General features: G+C 40.5%; 1 long non-coding RNA gene across 1 annotated transcript in view; it reads left to right on the top strand.

Annotated features, from left to right (window-relative positions):
- LOC145981054 (uncharacterized) overlaps positions 1-17,615 on the top strand; it is a 65,741-nt gene that overhangs the window by 42,464 nt on the left and 5,662 nt on the right. Inside the window, exon 2 of the long non-coding RNA XR_014440922.1 lies at positions 8,460-8,516. This is a non-coding gene — a long non-coding RNA (uncharacterized LOC145981054). The remainder of the gene's footprint in view (positions 1-8,459; positions 8,517-17,615) is intronic.

Here is a 17,615-nt window from a genome sequence, read left to right as displayed (position 1 = left end):
AGATCACGACATCGCCTACAACACCACGCAGACGGATCTGGACGCACGTCACGAAGCAGACAAAAAATTGGAACATGGAGCTTTCGAAAGGTTCGTGAGCAGAGACGCATCGCTGGGTGAACGGGTCGCCGCACTGGGTACCACCATCGCCATGAACACAAAACAAAAATTGGGGTGGGGTATATAAATAACATACCGTAAAAAAAAACTTGATATATAAATAACACACATCGTAAAAAAATAATCTTCGGTATATATAAATAACACACATCGTGAAAAACAATTAAATTTCTCTCTAACACTTTGAAATTTTTCTTTGATATGACAACTGAAAAAATGAGCGATCTCCAAGCATTAAAACAAATGCTAAATTTGTCAGTCGAGTATGTAAAAATTCAGGAATTGGAAGTCGACAAACCTTACACGATAACTTCCGGTTCAATCGTTTCTACCCAGTATGGTCCCAAGGTACGTCTGTTGCTCAACGCACAATACAGTCTATTTTTACCAGATCGATACGCTAACATGTTATCCGACGAGAAGCTATCTATTTTAATCGAGAACAAAACTCGAATCGTGTACAAGGGGACAAAGGAACTTCTTGGCAAGAAAACGAAGCACGTAATAGAATTTGTGTAACGACTGCGAGGCCTTGAAAATATATAAATAACATACCGTAAAAAAACTACACAAAAAAATCTCAGAATATATATATAAATAACATACCGTGAAAATAACACATAGAGCATCAACATGAAGCACAAGGGTGTCGTGTACCAGATACCATACTCCAATCTTAAAAATCTAGGTACCCTCGATGGGTTACTCACCAAGAAACAACGCGAGAAGAAACGTTCTTGCTTGTCGAAAGGACACGGAATGAAATTGCTGCTCAGCACACCTCAATTGAAAAGATTGCAGCGTTCGCGGAAACAGCAAAAGGTCGGAGGTTTCATATTCAGCATCCCGGCCATCCTGGCAGCATTGGGGGCCGTTGGAAGTTTGGCCGGCGGAAGTGCCGCCATCGCGAAAACCGTCATCGACTCGGAGAAGAACAAGGCGGAATTGGAAGAACAGAAACGTCACAACCTGGCCATGGAGAAGAAAAAGGGGAAGGGCGTGATGAGAAAGTTTAAAAAAAAGAAACAGAAGCACTCACCAACCGAGACATTGAATCTCTGATCGAACCGTTACAAATCAAACACTTCAGAGGAGTTTTCATGTCCGACTCGTTACCTTCAACCGTCAAAAGAAGAGAATGCGGGGTAGTCAACTTGGACGGTCAAGAAAATCCAGGCACGCATTGGATATGTTACCACAAAAATGATGATAAAGCATTCGTTTTCGATTCTTTCGGAGGTGTTCCACCTACAAATTTAGTCTATTATCTGAAAACGAACAAAACCTCCATATACTACAACGACGAACGCATTCAAGATTTCGGAGACGTGAACTGCGGTCATCTCTGCCTCTCCGTGCTCGCGTTTCTCTCTAAAATAAATAACCCTACGGTCGAAGATTTCCAGAAAGCATTGTGGAACCTCAAACAGCATCACTAGGATGGGCGTGTTCCATCTCACGAGCGAATCTTCCATCTTGAAACTCACGCTGCACGACGACATCGTCTATCCTAAATCCGTGGCTCTGCGTGCATTCTACAGCATGTACCTCATACCCAACGTTACGCAGCACAACAACAAAATTAGCGTAGGAAGCGAACACATCGTCGTCACGCCAGGACAATACAATCTTTCCACTTTGCAAGCTCAATTACCCAAAGACACATACCTTTCTCAAAATTCGAAAAAAAATCGAAAGTTACGAATTGCAATCTTTCCCTCCCAAGCGTTGTACGTTCGCCAATCTCAACGAGGCGAACAGGGAGATCGAATACGATGTGGACGTAGGCGATGGGTTCATTCATCCTCACAGAGCGGACCTCTACCTTCAATTCGACGTGGTGAAGAAGGAAAGCGGAGACGCGTTTCCCGCAGCAGCAACCTTGATACTCGTGGACAACTTCGTGCCTCACCTGTTCTCGCAGGTGGAGGTGAGGAAACACAACACCGTCATCGACAGAATAGATTATCCAGGCATCACGTCGACGGCAGTGGGAACGTTGAAATTATCCAAAACGGACGCAGCGTACTACCAGGCCGGGGGATTCGAAGCAGGAACCAAAATATCGACGACAAGTCACACGGTGCTCTTTCCCATGCGTCTGCTGCCTGGTTTCTTCTCGGACTACAAGGAGATCATGTGGAAGGGAGGACTGAGGGTCACGTTTCGAAGAGCGGCCAACGACAACGACGCACTGATGCGATACGCTACTTTGGGTCCGGACGGCACCACGCCGATAGCCAACACTTTACCCGAAGCGGCGAAATGCGTCATCCGGAGCATGGAATTGAGAATGCCGGTGGTGGAATACGAAACGAACTACGCCCTCAAGTACAAAGCGGAGATCTTGAAAAGTCCGCAGGTGTTGATTCACTTTCACGGTTACCAGTGCGTGCAGAAGATGGCGTCGGGAAGTCACATGGAATTCGACGTGACGACGCAGTTCAACAACATACAGTTCGACATGCCAGATTTCGTCGTAGTGCTTTTTCAGACCGGGCGCGATAACAATCAGGAGAAAGATTCCAGCAAGTTCGACGACTGCAAGATCAAGAACGTTTATCTGAAGAATGGACGCAACGAAGTGTTCCCGCGCGAGAATTACAACCTCGACGTGACCAAAGACGATTACCTCAAACTTTACGAAGCTTACACGGCTTACAAACGCGTGACCGAGGGAAGCGTGGACATGTACTACACGCCCAGCGAATTCAAAGCCCGGAGACCCATGACCGTCATCAACACATCTAAGAGGAAGAAGGTTGTGGTCAACGATCGAACCAACATCAAGGTCGTCTGCGAGTTCCACGACGCCTTGCCCGAGGATACCCTATGCAGTGTCATCCTGATTGCGGAGAAGTCCTTCGCCTACGACGTGAAGAACGAGAGGGTCACAGAGCAGTTTTAAAATTCATAAAAAATTGCCACATACTAAAAATCAACATCCAACACATTTTAGGTTATATAAAATTTGTGAAAACCTTATAATACTGAAATATTAAAACAAACAGAGTCCCTTGTAGGTTAGTTCGGTGCGTAAATAAAAAAATGATAGGTTAAGTTATATCACTTAGGATCGTAAAGAAAATTAAAAAATCGTAAAAAAAAAGGATAGGTTAAGTTGTATCACGTAAGATCGTGATATACCTACCAAGTATAAATGGAAAAAATGAGTGCAGTGAAAATTTGTACTAAAACATCGCTAAACGCTATAACATCGACAAAAAATTGTCAAAATATGTCAAAAACTTATATTCGATTGATAAAAAAAAATACCTACAAAATATGATCCTCAAATGATGACGTTCAAACAGTGCATAAATAAAAAAAATGATAGGTTAAGTTATATCACTTAGGATCGTAAAAAAAATTAAATAATCGTAAAAAAAGGATACGTTAAGTTGTATCACGTAAGATCATAATATACCTACCAAGTATGAGTGGAAAAAAAATGAGTATAGTGAAAATTTGTACTAAAACATCGCTAAACGCTAAAACATCGACAAAAAATTGTCAAAATATGTCAAAAAGTGATATTCAATTGGTAAAAAAAGAGGATACCTACTAAGTATTGCGTTGAAACAACCCAATTAGACTACTTGGTGCTGTTTCAGACTGGACGTGATAACAACCAGCAAAAAGATTCCAGCAAATTCGACATCTGGAAAATCAAGAACGCGTACCTCAAGAACGGTCGCAACGAAGTTATCCCGAAAGAGAACTACAACCTCGACATCACCCACCACGACTACCTCAAACTGTACGAAGCGTACACTGCGTAAGGAAGGTGACCACCGGCAACGTGGACGTGTACTATGCCCCCAGCGAATTAAAATCTCTCAGACCCATGTTCGTCATCAACACATCGAAGATGATGCAGGTGGTGGTCAACAATCGCACCAACATCAAGATCTTGTGCAATTTCCACACCCAGTAAACTCGAGAACTATGTCGCCGTTATATTCGTGCTTGAATTTGCCGGGTATCTTTTTAATGCGAGCCGGGATGCCTTACCTGTTTGTCTGAGATCGTTCGACTTGTCGAAGAGCTCGACCATGGATGGGATTGTCTTGATGTCCTCGTATATGTCGCGCGTGCAAACGTTGTAAACCAAACTGTCCGTGTCATTGTAGAGCAGTGTGATTTTGTGACCGTACGTTTGCGAAGAACGTCGTAATATATGTGGAACATATATTAAGGTGGCTAGTGCGGAAAAGTGGCAATTTGTGACCAAAAACACGTCTGATTTTTTCAGATTTTTTGGAGGTCGTTTAGGTGGCGCGCATTGACCTTGAAGTTTTGATAGTGATTTGGTTATGCAACACGCACAACAATTTCAGAAAAATGTCATTATTAGGCTATTTCATGTCTTATTTTCTGCATTATGGTCATTTATTGTTTTGTTTATGGCAAATATGTTACATTCGTGCCTTAGGGGTGGTTTTCTATGCTGTTTACGTATGCTTTTGCTCAAAAATTGTCAATTTGAGGCTAAAAACTCCATTTTTCTATTGATGGTTTCCAATTGGTTTCGACTGTGTTTTATTCGAAAGTTTTCCGATATAAAAGACTAAATATAATATTTTGACTTTCTAATTGCTAACAGTTCTTCAATTACTGTCCAGCGCTTCGCTTATTTTCATAGCTTATTATGCTTTGAAAATAACCCAGAGCTCACCACGAGGAGGTGGCTGGACTGCGAGCTCCACCCATGTTGGCAAACATAATTTTACTAAGGGGCAGGCCAAGATTTTCTTCTAGATTTCTCCTTGAACTTTATAGTCACATTTTGTTCGAAATGTCGGCATATGTTCTCCAGATTCCAATTTTGCTTTGATGTAGCCATCACGTGCGCTGGCGCCGAAAACGGAAGAAGCAGCCTCTGTGATAATTTTCACAAGTCGCTCCACTCCTTGTGTGTGGCAGGGGAAGTCTTGAATTTCCGCTATTTTTTGTTTTTAATGTAATCATCTGCTTCTTCATTTGTAATATTATTGGTCAACGGAGGCTCGTGGAGGGAGCACGAAGCCCAATCAACCATGTCATAGTATTGGTCTGCATTAAAATTGATGGTTGGTAAAACAAAAGTGCGAATTCTTTTGCCTTTTTTCAATCCTCTTGCTTTCTTAATTCTTTGCCAACCAAGACTTCTTATTCTGGGTTTTGGTCGGTTATTAAAGCCAGCAGGACATTTTCAGGATGGGCGAAGAATGCGTTTTGTTGAATGACTCTATGAATCAGATCTCTCAAGTGGTGCGGGAGAAATCGGGACAAGTAGATCAAATTCTAGAGGTGTCGGGCTCCGTCAGTTATCGATGGTTCCTTCTTGATCCCAAACCACACCGGTGCGTACACCTTCATTATGTAGTATGTGCCAGCATATGCAGTACGCTGCCAGCACTGACCACGGGAAGCACCTTTTGTGACTATTTTGTATGTTGAGCTGATAATCCCTCGTTCCGCATTTGTTGTCTCCTTGGCAGGTACCATTCCCCGTCCGATCCTTTTTCGCTTTTGTTGCTGTGTTTGGGGACTCCGCATGCACTGCACCGCCAGCGCCGCCATTTCTGCCCCGAACCATGTACGCGTCTGTTGCCCGTTGAGTGTCACTGACCACTTTGCTTGCATTCTCGGCGTGTTTCTTCGTCCCTTCGTGATTCTGCAACCCCGCACTACTTTTCTCCACTGCACTGCTTCAGTCATGGTGTTTGTTTCCCGCTGTGCAATTGTTCCTTCATGCTACATTTCTTCTTTTGTCCCTACCGTTGTCGATCGCTACCCTTTCGATTCACTTGTCTTGCGGGACACTCCTATTTCCTTTTTGGAACCCCATGCGCATGCGTTCCGCAGCTGCCGCCTGGTGTTTTTCGGAGGGGCGACTTTGGTGTTCCTTTTAACTTCTTTCGTTACACCTTTCTATCTTCACCGGTACTGGCTGTACAGAGGTGTGACGTTCATTTTCACACGTTTTCGGCGTTGTCTAGCTCCTCACAGAGGCATCTCTCGGCAAAGTGGAAGGGGCACTGTCGTCTCTATTTCATGGGAGGTATCTGTGGTTTTAGTTTGTACCATACCTTTAGAATCACCCTGTATATATATATATATATATATATATATATATACATCATATACATGTATACATACACACACAAATTGCCCCCTCCAGATTAGGAAGTTGTTTAACTGAAACATCCATTTCACCCAGCAGGTAACCAAAAATAGTACTCACAGCAACAGAATGAATTTGTTTTTTCCATTGCCATGATTACTACTTTTGGTATTTGCTTATTATTGGCCCATTGAAACATCAAATATTGTTCCTGAAAAACCAGTTCAATTCCAGTAACAACATGGCCTGTGGTAGCGGATATACATTCTACCCATGGCAACCCACAATCCTCTCTTCTTATTTTATTTCTCTTTTGGAAACCACGTAGAAAAAATGGGTGGTCACAAAAACACTTTTTCTGTTTTTTAAAGTTTTAATTATATGCTAATCTTGTACATATATTATCGAAATAAGCTGTAATTTTCACAGCCATATATATTTATGCATTGATGTTTTATTTGCTGTGTATGAATCTGTGTTTTAAGTTCACTTCTGTACAGCTAATCGGGACTGTAGCTATATTTTTTATTCAGAATCCCCTGGTTAAGAGGCAGAAACATTACCACTATATTATTGCAATTTATATATTAATATTTAATAGCCTTGTATGCAAACCATCATTATTATTTATCAACTAGCTGATTGCCGGCGTTGCCGGGTATTTATTTATGCCATTTTTCAATTAGACAGGAATATAATGAATTCTAACTATAGTGTAAAATGAACTTTCAGTTGAACGGCATTGGGAGTGTCACTATTCATCTTAGTGACTCCGAAAACTATGGATTACACATTAACATTATTCGTTTACATGTCACCCCTTCCTAACCTCTATCCTAGGGGTGCCAGGGGTGTCTTGGAGTTGAACGGCATTGGGAGTGTCACTATTAATCTTAGCGACTCAGAAAATAATGGTTTCCATAATAATATCGGTCGTTTTACATGTCACGCTCTTCCCACTACCACCCCTAGGTGTGCCAGAGGTGTATTAGAGTTGAACGGCATTGGGAGTGTCACTATTCATCTTAGCGACCCCGAAAACTATGGATTCAACACTAGATTGTTGATTTCTTGTTTTAAGTCCACGTTATGAACAGTAAGGCTAATCGGGAATGGACCTACAGTTTAAAGTGGGATCCGAACCACTTGTGCCTCCACTTGGTATCGAACCCAGGACCCCTTGATTACAAGGCAACAACGCTGTCACTGCTCCATCGGGGAGGCCCAGGATTCGTCACTAATATTGGTCGATTTAGATTATTTTTTCATGTCACCCCCTTCCCACCACCTTTCCTAAGGGTGCCAGGGGTGTCCTGGGGTTGAATGGCATTGGAAGTGTCACTATTCATGTTAGCGAGCACGGAACTATAGACTTCACACTAATATTGGTCGTTTTCGATTATTTTTACATTACATCCCTTATCACCCCAGCCCCTAGGAGTGCCAGGTGTGTCTTACCCCCACAGTATTTGTCTCCAGATTGCAAGTGATATGTGTACCAACTTCGGTTGAAATTGCTGCAGGCGTTCGAGTGTTATGCCGGAACAAACAAATACACACACACACACAGTAAGATGAAATGTAGTTTGTTCACAAACTTAAAATTAATAAATAAAGAAAATGATACGTTTAGGCCGTTCGCCACATTAAACTGATTGGCTGCAAGAGGATGTGTGTATGAAGAATGGAATAAATTACGCTCATTGCTCTTTACCAATATTTAATAGAATCGCACAAGTGAGGGGGGGGGGGTCATGCACGAGCCAGCAAGATATCTAAACACTGACAATGATAAAACCCAAAGTGTCACCACTGTACCTGATTTCCTTCGCGGTTCCTAGGCTGAGTCACGACGTGGCGCTCCATCGGTCCATCGAAGATGTCCTCAGTGGGTTCGCCCAAACCTTTTAAATGGACCAACTTAACACTGTCACTCGCAACACACTTCGCGCTTCGCTCCCTCGATCAAGACTCCTCCGGTGACATCTCGTCACCCGGGGACTGCTGGCGTTCTTGATTACATAGCATTTTATTTCCGGCTCGTGAGAAAAACAAGTTAGAAATTTTAAGATTCAAACTTAATTCGTTTTATTAACTTTACATAGATTTAATAACCAAGAAACTTAATAATTATATAGCATATAAGATTACAGAATTCAATTAGATAATTAGCAGTGATTAACATTTTAGGAAACCGAAACTAAAAATACATGTTTCCGTACAATTACAGTGTGAAGATACCAAAGAATGTTGCAGGGGACTGATTTGCTCAACCGAATGTTTTTAGGTAAGAAGATACATTTGAATCCATCATGTTGCAATGTGAAGTATATAGTCTATTAATGTTAAGGTATAACAATGAAGATTTTCTCTCTTTTAAGAATGGGAGGAAACATGTTAAATCTTTATTATTTCTTAGTTATAAGTGTGTCAAGGTTCGATTACCGTTTCGCTCTTTCCCATTTCGCCTTTACTCCTTATCAGGACATCTGAGCATTTTGGTTAGAGTCAATATTCCATCAAGAACAACCACATGGAGGAAACTTCATGAATTCGTATTGTCTGTTCTCCATAAGGAAAACACACGTGAGCAGGTGAATTCGTCGACAACACTCCCTCTCGTTGCATGCGAAGAGATTTGACGTGTTAATTCACCGTATGTTTATATCATTTCCTTACATGGAAAACACATTAGTTGATGATATGCATGACTAGTTTCCTACGTTAAGTATATACTTTATTGTTTGACTTTAATATTTGCAAAGTTTAAACACAGCATTTTCATTGCACAAAATATATTTTACAAAAGGCGTGGGATATCCATTATGATAACGAAATAGAAATGCAAAAAACTATGTAACAGACTGGTATTCAAACCAAATAGAATGTTCTGAAATGATCACTTTAACTTATTAAGTTTCATTCAGATCGTGACACAAGAGCAAGAGAAAATGAAGCTAGCATGAAAACGTTGAAAGCTATAAACCAAGATCCACTTCAAATTTTCATCTCCTCTGAGGGAATAACTCACAATTTCCAAAGAGTCTCTTAGAAATGGGATAATGTGTTTGTTCTATTATATAGATGTGCTCATCAGGGAGATATGAAATTCTTGAAATTGTTTCATACATTAGTATGTGTATAATCAGAATATCTATCACCTATTCATTGATTTTAAAAAAAACATATGATTCAATCAAAAGATATAAATTATATACTAATATATTAGTCGAGTTTGGAATACCTAAGAAGCTTGTTTATTTGATGAAAGTATGCACCAGTGAAACAGAAAGGAAAATCCGTGTGGATATTAATATGCCTGACAAAATTACAATTTATGAAGGGTTAAAACAAGGAGATGCATTATCTCCATTGCTCTTTAATTTTGTCTCAGAATACGCTGTTAGGAAGGTAAAAGAAACTGACGAAGGACTAAAATTAAACGGTGTGACTCAGTTGTTAGTATATGCAGATGATGTAAACTTACTGAGGGATGATGTACCTAAATACAATTAAGAATAATACTAAAATATTTTTCAATGCAGCTAAAGAGATAGGTTTGGAAGTTAGTAAAGAGGAAACTAAATATATGCTAACAGGCCGAAACCAAGTGTTATCTAATAATGAAAATGTAATTATTGATAACAACTCGTTTGATCGAGTCTCCAAATTCAAGTACCTTGGATTAATACTAACAAATGAAAATGATATTAAAGAAGAATTAAAAAGAAGGCTTAATTCAGAAAATGAATGTTACTTTTCTCTTCACAAACTTTTGTCTTGTCGTTTAATATCTAAGAATCTAAAAGTTAAAATATACAAAACAGTAATTTTGCCTGTAATATTATATGGATGAGAAACGTGGTCCCTTTCATTGAAAGAGGAACATAAATTGAGAATATTTAAAAATAAGATCCTTAGGAAAATATTTGAACCTAAAAAGGGATGAGGAGACAGGTGAGTGGAGAGGGTTACATAATTTAGAAATACATAATTTGTATTCATGTCCAGATATTATTAGAATGATTAAATCAAGAAGACTTAGGTGGGCAGGCCATGTGGCACGAATGGGAGAGGAAAGAGGAGTTTACAGGATTCTTGTTGGGAAACCTGATGGTAAGAGACCTGTAGGAAGGCCAAGACGAAGATGGAGGGACAAGGTTGAGATGAACCTAAAGGAAATCGGTAGGGATGGAAAAGAGTATATAGATCTTGCTCAAGATAGGGGCAGATGAAAGGTTTGTGTTGCTGCAGCCGTGAACCTTCAGGTTCAAAAAGGCTAGAGAGTTAGTTAATTAGCATGTGTGAATTTTTTGAGTTTTACTGGTATTCATGTGTTTTGAATTTCAATTTTCGCGGCGAAATTTCAAATATGTAATAATACAAACGAATGCTTTGTGAAATGTTCAAAATAAAATTTAAAAGTGGCAAAAAGGATTTAAGGATGGAAATTCTACAACTACCGTAAGGACATATTCCGAGATTCGGATACCTTCTTAAGTCTAGTGTGGTATGGCTATTTTCTACTAACAATGTCGGTAAGTATGGTATCAAGATTCGAACATTGTAAGTTAAAGTTTTGTACGTACATTTCATTAAAATATACCACGATTAGACTTAACACTTTCTCGCACTAATAAAACGGGGTGCCCATACGGGCTACCCGTAGAGCGACTGATTCCACGTTGCGGGAGCATTTTTTAAATATATTGTTTCATAATTTATCTCAAATATCTAGATGGTCGATACTGTATCTTTAAGGTCACTGGAAGAAAGTCGTTGAACACTCCGGTTTCAACTCTGAAACGAACTCCTCATGGAAAAGAGAGTACAGACGGGTGTATATATACGGCAGCAGGAGGCTTCTCAGATCATTCGCTGATAAAATGACGGACAGGAAAGAGCTCACCATGTTGGAAAGAGGGATCATAGTAGGCTGCTCCATAGCGGACATGAGTATACATAGCATAGCTGATGCCCGACAGGTCCCTGAATCAAATGTAGCCTTTCTCGTCAAGAAGTGGAAGGGAAAGTGACCCTGAAGAAATGCACCACGAAGTGGAAGACCCACAAAATTGGACGACCGGGACAGGAGAGTGCTGAAGAGGGAGATTCGGAAAAACAGGACCCGTCCGATGCATTTGATTGCAGAAGAGTTTCAAAGTGCGACCAATTGATTGTTTCGACCAAGACATTTCGCAAGGATGCCCATGCGCTCGATTATCATGATCGAGCCGCTGCCCACAAACCCTGATAACAAAAACAATAAACGGCAGAGACTACGCTGGTGTAAAGAGCGGAGAAACTGGACGGTGGAGCAATGGCGGAAGGTCCTATGGAGCGATGAATCACACTTTACATTGTTTCGATCAGATGGAAGAGTGTGGGTATGGATTACCCGGAGAACGTCTGTTACCCGAGTGTGTAGTGCCCATAGTGAAATATGGTGGTGGTGGCATCATGTTCTGGGGTTGTTTCAGCTGGCATGGCCTGGGTCCACTGGTACCTGTGTATGGCCACATGACGTCTGCGTCCTACCGAGATATTCTCGACAACTCCATGCTCCCCACGTTGTGGCGTTTTTATGGAAACGAAGAATGTGTGTTCCAGGTTGATAATGCGACTTGTCATGTTTCCAGGGCTACCATGGAGTGGTGTGCAGAAAATAATGTCACCCGACTGTATTTGCCTGCTCAGAGCCCTGACTTCAACCCTATCGAACATCTATGGGACGAACTGGAACACCGATTGAGGTCACGATCGCCTCGCCCTTCTACACTTACAGGGTTGTTGACTGTACTGCAGGAGGAATGGCGGAATATCCCACTCGGTGTACCACAGTACCACGACGAGTGACTGCTGTTATCGCTGCCAAAGGCGGACCACCCTCCTATTGATTGCAAGAAAACTGAAGGTATCCGCTGACATGTGGTATCCAATGACTTTCTTCCACATAGTGTATTTTACAGTTTTATATCGTATTTCATTACATTTGTTGCTGAAATCTTTTCACCAGGCCACGACTTTACATCAGCATTTGTGCTGGCGGAAGTCAAGTTTAAATAGATCAATTTAGGATCACATTTTTGCTTGTTGTGAATTAATTTCTGAATTTTTTGCAAGACGTTTTACAAATGTATGAGTGGTTAACGTCTGGAATGGTATTATTCCAGACCTACGTCTTGCAAGTTAATATCTGGCATGAAGATACTTTGCCAATTGGTGTCATTTCTTAGAGTGACTACTTTTTTAATAAAAATATGAATTATTGCAGAATCGTCATTTATAGCGGCACTGGGATGTTAAAGTCGTGCGAGATCATAGGTGACAGGGAGGTCCTGAGGAGTGAGAATTGGTTATGAGAGGACGATAGCGGGTTGATGGGAAAGGGATACCCTGGAGTGTATGCTGTAAATCTTTATATTGACCGGAATAAGGTGATTTGGATATATTCATATCTGGGACTCGTTATATAAGAACGATTTTATCTGGTTTTTATGTCCAAGTGGGGTGTACGGGGTGACCTTATACATAGTACACCCAAATGTCAACCTCACCTCCACGTTAGTACACCCTGGACTGAAAACTAACGAGGCTCTGGCGACTGGCCCCATGGCCAGTATAATTCTGTTTGTATTGTCCTGTTCTTTTGTCCTTATGTGTGCTGAGTTCCCCATTGCAGCCTCAGCTTTTAACGAAAGTCAGAACATTTTAATATTTTATGATTTTAATTCTGCAACGTTAGAGTTGTGATTTGTAACGATAAGGGGCTGGACCCCGTATAATGTGACGGGTGCAGAATAGCCTTAGTGCTGACGCACCCAAAATTTTAAATTCAAATTCAAATTTTATGTCCAAGTGCCTGTATAATGTATAATCCTTCATTCTGTTATGAGAGCTGTATCGATGGTTTTCCTTCTTGCAGATCTGTTCCCATGAGCCGCAGTGTTTGTTATTTTAAAAGTTGTTGCATTTTAAGGTTACAGTAACACTGGCTCATGGAATGGTTTGTTGTTCACAGTACACAAAGCGCGGAGCATTTCATGGTACCGAATCAAATAATCTCTGAAATTACCTCAGCCGAGCTTTTTGGCTCTATTAAATCTATGGTGATTTCCGTTCCCCCACTTTTAAATTGGTTATTGGGGGAAGAATAGATTAGGAGTTAAATAGAAGAGTACAAATGGGTGGAGGACTATACCAAAGCGTTCGAAGATAAATACGGAACAGAAATTTACCTATGAAATGCAATAAGGAAATATATAACACACACTATGTGCCAATAATTACGTACGGAATAGAGACTCGGACATTGACAGAGAGATAAGAAAGACGCAGGCAATGAAGATGAAAATTTTTAAGTAGTATGTTTGGGAAGACTAGAATGAATAGAATAAGGAAAGAGGAGATCCAACCGACAGGATGTATGGTGAAGCTTCAGGACAGGATAGATCAGGCACAGATGAGATGGTTTGGAAACATGAAGAGGATGGCTACAGTAAGACTACCAACGGGAATAAGGGGCAGACCAAGATTTCGATGGAAAGAGCCTTAGGAGAAGAGGACAAGAATAGAACACCGTAGAAACAGAGGACTGGTTGAAGACCAGGAGGAAATGCAGAGGCTTGACTTCAATGAGAACCCAGTCAGAGGCAGGTAACGGCGAAGGATAATGATCATTATGGGAAATCGAAATCTTACCTGATTCTTTGTCTCAATTTATCTTTCTAACTGCATTACATTGTGTAGCAAGCTTTGAATTCCTAATTTGAATTTTTGGTTCCGTGAGAGGAAAATTATCCAGTTGATTGGAGAGCGCATTTACAGGATTCTTGGTTTGGCCAGTAGGTTTTAGGTTAGTACTGATCTGTTGTAGATTGCTAGTAGGTGCCGCCGCTGTGCGGGCAATCTGGGAACTTCAAGGGATACGACTCTGTAGGAGAATGTGCAACAGGAGAGGAAATTTTGGGAGTGAATTGAGTGCCAGCATATCAATTTTTGATCTGGAGAGACGGAAGGGATGTTGGTTAAAAGTTACTCCGGAGACAGGATGAAGCAGTATTAGCCGGTGCTTGGACTGCTGATGCGGTCTGCAAAGGTTCCGGAAAATTGGGGAGTGGAGATTGAGAATACAAAGATTGTAGGTATTTTGCATGGGTAATGGAACGCCATTTTTCATTTTGTTCTTCTGTGAAGCGGGTTTGGATGAGTGGTTTTCGTCATTCATAATTTTGCAGGTGTGCGATCAGGCCTTTGGTTTGGTGTGCATGTCTTGTTAGTCAGACATGCAATGCATTTGGAGCGCAGTCCGGAAATTATGTCTGAGAGGATGTGGGTGCCAGTGTCTCAGGAAAAGTACAGTAGCACTAGTGATTTTTTTTTATATAATATGATCATGAACTGATTCAGTTGAACATGTTTCCTCTCGAAAAGGATCTGCTCCGGTTGGATGGGCATGAGGTATTCTTTGAAGAGGGTGGAAATTTAATCTTTTATGTGCGCAAAAAGGAGCTCCCGGAAAATTGTACGGGACTTTATATCTTGGAAGAATTCCAAGTTCGGATAGGAACAGAGGTAGCATTTCTTTTTCTTTAAATGGTGATCAATTAAAACTTTAATTTACAGCTTAGTAAATAAGTGTTCCACCACGCTAGTCTTTCCCCGCTAAACAGGAATGGGAATATAGCTTGTGGAATAATATTCGTCATTACCATGCTGGGGTTGTGTTTCTTTGGGAGTGCTAGTCGAAGGGTCAGGAGTTTTACGTAACCTTTTTGGGGTTTCAGGAATTGTGTGTATGCATCAAAGGCGGCACGGGAGAGGGTGATCGGATGAGGGTGTTGGCGTGTCTGCTGGAGTTTGAGAGGTTGCAGTATAAGCAGATGTGAGAATCAAGATCTGATCTAGATATTTGTATAGGTCAGTGTGGAGAGAACCATTCATTCATGAGGGACGGTTGACCGTATTCACGAAGACCTACCGTCAGTTAATAGAGTGTACTGAACATTTGAGCAAATAGAAAAAAATATTTCAGTGAGGTAAAATAAACGCAATTTCCAAAATTAATTCCGCATTTCAATTTTAAGTCGGGGCGTGCTTGCTGAAAATCAGGGGAGTAAGATGTTGAATGTCCTGCGGGTGGTCTGAGAAAGCGTTAGTAGATAATTGTTCGAGTGTTTTCTGTTATTGGGAGGTATGATAAATTTTCACTAGATTGGGATATTGTTAATCTTAACAAACAAACCGATCTCCACCATGATGCGTTACTCTCCACACTCGTCTGGCCGAAACACCATTCGCTGTCGGCAGGTTCAATGTCGCTGAAGTCGCCTTATCATGAAGCTTCAGGTTATAGCCAATGGCATTCTCTTGGCTGATTGATTGCTTGCTTTTCTTTTCTTTACTTCACTTTTGTACCACCTTTGGCTATTTTGCGAAGATAGGGATGAGTGATGATATGGTGAAATTGATGAATGGACATTCCTAAACATCCATGTCCAGGCCGGGATTCGAACCCAGAGTCCGACTTTGTAACGTTGCATACTCTGTTTGTCTGTTTACATGATTTTCAGTGTTCGCTCCATCTCTCTCATCAGTGTACACACACACAGAGACACACACACTCACACCTATGTACACAGTGTGTGTATATATAGAGAGAATTCCATGCCAAAGTAACCTTGAATCCCGTATATTAAAATTTTGTGAGTTAACAATCTATTATATTTTGCATAAAACTGAAATATTATTCTGAATTAAGTAGAATGTTAGGAGGTAATTTACATCTTGTTCGTATATTTTAACTTTTTAATTACTTTTTTCTATTGTGTCTCAACCGGTACATACAAATAATTAGGTTTTCCTTTAACTTGGAAATTTATCTTCTACACCATTAAAATATTAAAAGGTAAATTATCTTCTCTCCTTGTCTTACAGATTCCATACAAAAGTTGAAAGCAAATATTTATATTTGCCCGAAGTGGACATTTTGTCTTTTTTCCGCCTGCTTCTCTCTAACGGAATACAAATGAATTAGCAAGTCCTCTGCAGTAACCAGCGGACTGAACCACATCGATAGAAAAAAAAACAGGATTCAATCTCGCTCTGTAGAGGGAGATTTCAAGATGTAATTTTGACCCGAACGAGGGGAATTTTTGACACCCCGTCTGTAATACTCTCCGCTCCCAATAAACACCTTGACCATTTTACATATTAACAGTTTAAAATCAGATAATAGTAACTTTATTTTTAAATTATTTTAAGTATTACTGTAAAAAAATATTTTAGTGTAGTTACTCATTTTTATAATAGCTTCATAATAATATCAAAATAACAGTGATGGTACAAACGATGGCAAAAGGCTGTACTGAGCATTTTTACATTCTTCAGTACATCTTTGTTCAAACCTACTAACTGACTATATATTTGAACATGCTGAACAATAAAATCCACTTCTATTATTCCTTTGGATCCATTATATGATTTACTAAAACTAAAAGACTAGCGTGGTGGAACACTTATTTACTAAGCTGTAAATTAAAGTTTTAATTGATCACCATTTAAAGAAAAAGAAATGCTACCTCTGTTCCTATCCGAACTTGGAATTCTTCCAAGATATAAAGTCCCGTACAATTTTCCGGGAGCTCTTTTTTGCGCACATAAAAGATTAAATTTCCACCCTCTTCAAAGAATACCTCATGCCCATCCAACCGGAGCAGATCCTTTTCGAGAGGAAACATGTTTCAACTGAATCAGTTCATGATCATATTATATAAAAAAAAAAATCACTAGTGCTACTGTAGTTTCCCTGAGACACTGGCACCCACATCCTCTCAGACATAATTTCCGGACTGCGCTCCAAATGCATTGCATGTCTGACTAACAAGACATTCACACCAAGCCAAAGGCCTGATCGCACACTTGCAAAATTATGAATGACGGATACCACTCATCCAAACCCGCTTCGCAGAAGAACAAAATGAAAAATGGCGTTCCATTACCCATGCAAAATACCTACAATCTTTGTGTTCTCAATCTCCACTCCCCAATTTTCCGGAACCTTTGCAGACCGCATCAGCAGTCCAAGCACCGGCTAATACTGCTTCATCCTGTCTCCGGAGTAACCTTTAACCAACATCCCTTCCTTCTCTCCAGATCAAAAATTGATATGCTGGCACTCAATTCACTCCCAAAATTTACTCTCCTGTTGCACATTCTCCTACAGAGTCGTATCCCTTGAAGTTCCCAGATTGCCCGCACAGCGGCGGCACCTACTAGCAATCTACAACAGATCAGTACTAACCTAAAACCTACTGGCCAAACCAAGAATCCTGTAAATGCGCTCTCCTATCAAGTGGATAATTTTCCTCTCACGGAACCAAAAATT

The sequence above is a fragment of the Lepisma saccharinum genome, chromosome 28 (genome assembly GCF_977018435.1).
Source record: "Lepisma saccharinum chromosome 28, izLepSacc3.1, whole genome shotgun sequence".
Classification (NCBI taxonomy): domain Eukaryota; kingdom Metazoa; phylum Arthropoda; class Insecta; order Zygentoma; family Lepismatidae; genus Lepisma; species Lepisma saccharinum.
This window is presented reverse-complemented; position numbering and strand designations above follow the sequence as displayed.